This window comes from Chiloscyllium punctatum, chromosome 8 (assembly GCF_047496795.1).
Source record: "Chiloscyllium punctatum isolate Juve2018m chromosome 8, sChiPun1.3, whole genome shotgun sequence".
NCBI classification, from domain to species: domain Eukaryota; kingdom Metazoa; phylum Chordata; class Chondrichthyes; order Orectolobiformes; family Hemiscylliidae; genus Chiloscyllium; species Chiloscyllium punctatum.
This window is the reverse complement of record NC_092746.1, coordinates 102,228,173-102,235,244: the sequence shown is the minus strand read 5'-3', so window position 1 is coordinate 102,235,244 and position 7,072 is coordinate 102,228,173.

Below are 7,072 nucleotides of genomic sequence, written 5' to 3'. Positions count from 1 at the left end.
TGGCATGACGTTGAACTGATAAAGTCCATTTGGCGTTACAAAAGCCGAAATTGCCTTTGTTGTCACAGACAGAGGTACTTGCCAGCAGCCTCTGAGCAAGTCCAACTGAGAAATGTAAGTTACTTCTCCCACTTTTTCGACATAGTCCTCCAACTGTGGAATTGGATATGCATCAGTCTTTGTAACAGCATTGACTTTGCAATAGTCCACACATAATTGTTGGGTACCATCTGGCTTTGGCACCATGACTATGGGTGAGCTCCAGTCACTGTAACTCACTTTGATTATGCCATCCTGGAGCATGCACTCTATCTCCTTCTGAACCAGTGCCAACTTTAGAGGGTTATGCTTAATTGGAACACCATCTCCTATACCTACATCATGCACAATTAGGTTAGTATTTCCCAGTTTATTTCCGCATATCTCCCCATGTGATAGTAATGTCTTTCAGGTCATTTTGATTTTCTTGTGGAAGGTAACTCAATAATTTATCCCAATTTTTGACAACTTCCTCATTCTCCGATTTGATTTGAGGAATGTCCAATTCAGAATCCTCTGAAATTGGTTCTTCCTTCTGTGCTGTAATCATGAACACCTTCTCCTCTTGCTCACCTTTCTTATCAAAATACCTTTTGAGCATATTCGCATGACACACTCTGTGAGATTTCTTCCTGGCTGGAGTCCTAATCAAGTAGTTCACCTCACTCAATTTTTTTCCCAATTTGATAAGGTTCACTAAACCTTGCTGTCACTCGAAGTAACAATGATACCTTATCCCCAATTGCAAAATTGCAAATTTGTGATTCCTTATCCGCTTCCTGTTTCATTACGTGGTATGATACTTTTAAATGCTGTCTAGCCAACTCTCCAGCTCTATTTAATCAGTCTCCAAAATTTGACACATAGTCCAAATGGGTGGTCTCTGAATTCTGAATTATTAATTTCTCCTTAATCAATTTTAATGGTTTCACACTTCATGCCCAAAAATTAATTCAAATGGACTGAATTTTGTTGATTCATTCGTAAGAAGTACAAACGGAACTCCTTTATCCCAATCATCTGGATAATCCTGACCATAGGCCCTCAACATGGTCTTTAGTGTGTGATGCCATCTCTCTCACGCTCCCTGTGATTCCGGATCGTTCGCAATAGATTTGAATTGATTTATTCCCAAGTTATCGATAAATGTGAAGTGCTGCATTTTGGGAAAGTAAATCTTAGCAGGACTTATACACTTACTGGTCAGGTCCTAGGGATTGTTGCTGAACAAAGAGACCTTGGATAGCTCCTTGAAAGTGGAGTCACAAGTAGACAGGATAGTGAAGAAGGCGTTTGGTATGCTTACCTTTATTGGTCAGAGTATTGAGTACAGGAGTTGGGAGGTCATGTTGCGGCTGTACAGGACTTTGGTTAGGCTACTGTTGGAATATTGTGTGCAATTCTAGTCTCCTACCTATCGGACAGATGTTGTGAAACTTGAAAGGGTTCAGAAAAGATTTACAAGGATGTTGCCAGGGTTGGAGGATTTGAGCTATAGGGAGATGCTGAACAGACTGGGGCTGTTTTCCCTGGAGCGTAAGAGGCTGAGGGGTGGCCTTATAGAAGTTTACAAAATTATGAGGGACATGGATAGGGTAAATAGACAAAGTCTTTTCCCTGGGGTCGGGGAATCCAGAACTAGAGGGCATAGGTTTAGGGTGAGAGGGAAAAAATATAAAAGAGACCAAAGGGGTAACTTTTTCATGCAGAGGGTGGTACGTGTATGGAATGAGCTGCCAGAGGAAGTAGTGGAGGCTGGTACAATTGCAACATTTAAGAGGCTTTGGTGGGCATATGAATAGGAAGGGTTTGGAGGGATATGGGCTGGGTACTGGCAGGTGGGACTAGATTGGGTTGGCATATCTGGTTGGCATGGACGGGTTGGACCGAAGGGTCTGTTTCCATGCTTTACATCTCTATGACTCTATGACTCTATAACCTCCTTGAATAGTTTGGATGTGAAGTTTGATCCTTGATCTGACTGGATCTCTATTGGTGGTCCTTATCTAGTAAAAGATTTAAGTAGTTCTTCTACAACCTTTTTAGTTGTGATGTTGCTTAACGGAATTGCCTCCCGAAATCTAGTTGGCACATCCATTATTGTTAATAAATACTTATTCCCACTTTTTGTTTGAGGTAATTTTGTGAACCTCTTGTGAAAGGTTGCTCAAATGCTGGAATTAGATTAGTTTCCCTACAGTATGGAAACACGCCCTTTGGCCCAACAAGTCCACACCGACCCTCTGAAAAGTAACCCACCCAGACCCATTCTCTGACATTTACCCCTGACTAGTGTACCTGACACTGTGGGCAATTTCACAATACCAATTCAGCTGATTGTGGGAGGAAACTGGAGCACCTGAAGGAAACCCACCCAGACACAGGCCAAGTGTGTAAACTCCACACAGGCAGTCACCCAAGATGAGAATCAAACCTGAGTCCCTGGTGCTGTGAGGCAGCAGTGTTAACCACTGAGCCACCCTGCTGCCCCATAGGAATTGGAATTAAAAGTACAAGTTGTATTACTGCCCATGGTTTTACGATTAGCTGTCATGAAAGACATATCTAGCAATATTCAACTACACCTTTGTGTAGTCCAGGCCAGTAAAAATGTCTTTGTATTTTAGCCTGTGTTTTCCTCACCCCTAAATCACCTCCAAGTGGTAGCTCATGTGTCACTCGCAGTACCTCCTTTTTATACCCAACTGGCAAAACAATTTGATGAATCTCTGCCCATTTCTCATCTGCTTGAATGTGTAACAGTCTCCATTTCCTCATTAAGACATCATTTGTTAAGTTATAACACACAGGAATGCATTCACGTTCGATCTCTGTGTATGCCTTTTGATACAACTGTTTTAACTCCTCATCTTTCTGCTGTAAATCAGTCATCTTAGCGGAGCTAAAAATAGTGGCATGTTTACCTATTTGCCCCTTCTCTGTTCCACTTATTTGATCAAAGAGAGTTTCAGATAATGCTATGTAAACTTCCTTATCTGTGCCTTTTGATGTCTCCTCCTTTAACTTGTGCCTCTGTGATCTTGTGATCACACAATCAGGGAAAATTCCTGGATAAACATTCTTCATGTCTTCAGTTGCCTGTGTCTCCACTGGCCTTTCAACTACAGTAGGCATAATGCCTACTGGTGAATCAGCTATATCATTTACAAGGACAAATTGTATTCCTGTAGCTGAGAGTTTGTCCAGTACTCCTATCACAAAGTCTCCATTCTTCTCTGGACTCTCCAGCCTCACTTTACATTGAGCACTTTTTGTGAGCATGAATTCCTGTTACCAGTACCTTTTCTGGCAATAGACCCTCGGGAGTGCACATCTCCTCATCCTTCAGCATTACAGACTGAGAGGATCCTTTGCCCCTTCATATTGTAACCTCCTTACCTAATACTCCTGCCCTATGTGAATAAACTTTACCCTTGCGTGTATATTTTTTAAGCAGATCTGGCACTTTCTCCTTAATCAACCTCTGATCACCTTGTACACTCTGAGGCTGTTGTCTAACTTCCCTTGTGCTTTTTGTTACTAGTCCAACCAGGCTTGTCTGGTTTTCCTACATCTTGGCTTTCTCTTAGCCCATCAACACTGATTTTGTGTGCCGCACTTTATTACAACAAAAACACTGGAGCTTTTTAACTTTTTTGTCCCCCTCAAGGGTTTCTTTTTTTACCCTGTGGTAAGTTATCCTTATGATCTTCGCTGAGAGCTACCTTTCCCCTTCCATGTGAGGATTTCTCTTTGCCCCAGTTTCTATCCCTCATGGACTGAAATTGATTCTGGAAGCCAAACTGTGTTTTATGGACCAGCTCAGAATCATCAGCCACTTCAGCCGCTAACCTTACTGTTCTAACTCGCTGCTCTTCCACATGAGTTTGCACGACTTCCTCACTGAGCCTACCCTCAGCCTTTATCTCCAGTCTATTAAGCTGACTTTCCTTTTCAAGTGTCAGTTTTTGAAGTTCAAACACTCTCTCTTTTTCCCTCTCTTCTGCTTTTAATCGTAACTCAAACTGTTTCATTTCTGCTGCCCTTTCCTTATCTCTCACCTCCAACTCAGGCCGCTCCTTTTGCAATTGAATTCTTGCCATCGCTATAGATTCTGATGGTTTCTCCAGCAAGTTTAAATGCTGGGCTACTGCTGTAATTATCACTCCTTTCCTCACAGTAACAGGCAGCTCCAATTCCAGCTTCTCTGCTAATTCTTGCAACTTGGTCTTATTCACTTTTTGCAAAACTTCCAAAGTCACTCCATCCATATCCAGAAACCTTCTGGTGACTGAAAGAGCCATTGCTATCTCAAGCTTTGTCTACCCAACCAAACCAACACCTGAAATAAAGACACTAGCACCTACCACCCATTGCTTGGAACCTTAGACGAGCCCCCAATCTGTTATGGACTAAGCCAGACCACTCAAAACATTGTTAAGCAGGCAGCTCAGACCATAACTTTGCAATTTGATTCAGTAAGTGTACAGTGAAAATTACCCAGATTAAGTTAGCTAAGTTGATTAATAGATTTTAAAACAGACAAAAAATTTATTCACAAAATTACACAATGAAACACAAAGAACAGAATAAAGAACCTTACAAAACTCAACCTATCCAACTAGACTTAATTATGCTGTTCCAAATATACACAACAGTCCCAATAAGCAAACTCCCTTTAAAAACCAGAATAAATGGAACACATGCTTACAGGTTGAAGTTGATGGGCAGAAAAGAGAGAGAGAGAGTTTCCACACAGCTCCCTGTTGAACTTCCAATCAGTTCAAGACTGAACTGGAACTGCCCAGCACAGCTAGAGAGCTGACCACTCCTCTTTCTTTATACAGGTCACTTCAAAAACATGACCACTTTGGCCTGCTTATATATAAACAAAAGTCCTCTCAAAATCCTTTTCATCTCTGTACCAAACCAGACTGATCAGAGCCTGGCCTGGTTTATTAACCCTCTGAAAAAAATCAAGGACAGAGTCTCCTTGAGCCAAGGAACAGCTTTTAGAAATAAAAGGGACCAGCTTTGTGACATCTGGAACTGCTTATCTTCCTTACTCAGAAATATACTCTCCTGTCCTGGAACCAAGTCAGAAGAACTTATCTTAAGATGTACAACAGCGTCCCGGTAGAGAATTCCGATCAATTCTCCCCTCTTCCCTGATGAATTGCAGTGTTTGTAATTCAGCCCCAGCTCATAAACTCTAAGTCAAAGCTGCTCAACCTTCAAACACTTGTCAGACGTGTTTGCTTTAGACCGAACTCGTATCCAGGAAGTCCCACATGCTGCAACTTTGACACAGCACCTGTCCTGCTTTTGTCAATGTGTTCAAAGAACGACTTAATTATTTTATTCAGTTTTATATTTGGCTATGTATGTATGTATTTTATTAATGTTACCACAAGTTGCTTTACCATGTTGAAGTTTTGAAGTAAAATAGATCTTTGTCACTTGCCAGATGCTCACTAGATAACCAGCTGCTTCTTCTGTAGCAGATTAAAAATTAATTCCTGGACGTTGAGAAAGTTTAGGAAATGTAAAGGCATCAGAACTTTTCATTTCCTTCATCCCCTTTACTCTCTTAATTGTTTAACTCTGATGCTCTGTTTTAAGTCACTCTCATGTGCTCGGTCATACTAAGTTGGCTAGTTTTATAAGCTCCTAAAATATCACTTAATCATTATGCAGCTTCTGCTGGTTCTTGTTAAGCTTTTCTGCCATTAGTGTCATTGATAAAACCCTGCTTGGGCAAGACTGAATCTTGCTGCACAAGAACACATTAGGCAATAGAGGAAGGTGACTGTACCTCAGGGGGGAAAGCATGGTTTCAGGTACAACCTTTATCTATTCCCAAGTAGAAGATAAAATTGGCTGCAACAGATTTAATATAAACAAGGTTTGGTAAAGCTGTGTAATATATATTATTATTATAACTTTTTGGAATATTGATCATTTTTAAAAATATCAGTAAATGGATATGGGTGAGTGCTGTAAAAGTTTTCTTTTATAAAATGTTAGTGTATTATTCTGAAACTGTGACCTAAATCCAGCATTGCTCAGAAACCAGCTGTCCAGCCAACTGAACCGACTGACCATTTACTAGGATGAAGGCTGATCTCATCTCAGGCTCTAGTTCACATTCCTGCCTGCTCCCCAACCCTTTAGTTACTGATTAAACATCTATCTAGCTCCATCTTAAATTTATTCAGTGTCCCAGCATCCACCACAGTCTTGAGCAGTGAATTCCACAGATTCGTGACCCTTTGAGAGAAATACTTTCTCCTCATCTCTGTTTTAAATCTGCCATTTCTCACTGAACTCTCATTCTAGATTGTCCCAAAGGGGAATCATCCTTTTATTCCTGATGAAGGGCTTTTGCCCGAAATGTCGATTTTACTGCTCCTCAGATGCTGCCTGAACTGCTGTGCTCTTCCATCACCACTAATCCAAAGGGGAATCATCTGATCTATGTCTACTTTGTCAATCCCCTTTAACATCTTATATACTTTAATAGATCTCACCTCATTCTTCCAGTTTCTAGCAAGTATGTGCCTAAACTGCTCAATCTTATCTCATAAGAGAGCTCTTTCATATCTGGAATTAATCGAGCTAACCTTCCATCTATACATTCCCTTCTAACGTACTTTAAACTAACTGGCCTATAGTTACCTGAACTTTGCTTCTTTTTCTTTTTAAATAAATGTGTAACATTGGCAGTTTTCAATATTCAGGGACTTTTCCAGAATCTAAGAATTCTTGGAAGATTATTACCTATGCATCCATTAACTCTGTAGCTACCTCTTTTTAATAGTCTAGCATGCCTGCATGCCTTCCATTAGGTCCAGGGGACTTATAAACCTTTAACCCCAATAGGTTCCCTTGTGCTTCTTCTCTGATCCCAGAGAATAGCATGCATCTGTTATTTTCTTATCCATTATATCCTCAACTAGTGATAAGGTACAGGGAACTAGTCTGCAGCCATTTTATGTTTTCTTTCGTTCTGAAAAGTGTAAAGGCATCAATG